Source organism: Acanthisitta chloris, unplaced genomic scaffold (assembly GCF_000695815.1).
Source record: "Acanthisitta chloris isolate BGI_N310 unplaced genomic scaffold, ASM69581v1 scaffold11751, whole genome shotgun sequence".
NCBI classification, from domain to species: domain Eukaryota; kingdom Metazoa; phylum Chordata; class Aves; order Passeriformes; family Acanthisittidae; genus Acanthisitta; species Acanthisitta chloris.
Window position 1 is genome coordinate 6353 of NW_008654367.1, and position 224 is coordinate 6576.

The following is a 224-nucleotide window of genomic DNA, read 5'->3' on the forward strand; positions in this document are numbered from 1 at the left end:
AGCCCTCAGACCCCCCCCAGCCACAAAGCACCATGCTTGCGACATCACCTCCCATGGTGTCTGTGAGGGCACTGTGCACAGGGCATCCCCTCCCACGGAGACAAGCAAATTTTAACATCTACAGTTCTTCCAGAAAAGCCTTTCTGCACTTGGAAGAGGGATTAATTCAAGGGTGCCCAAGAGGGCCTGCTGCAGTGACAGTCACAGCTCCCAGACCCCAAGAA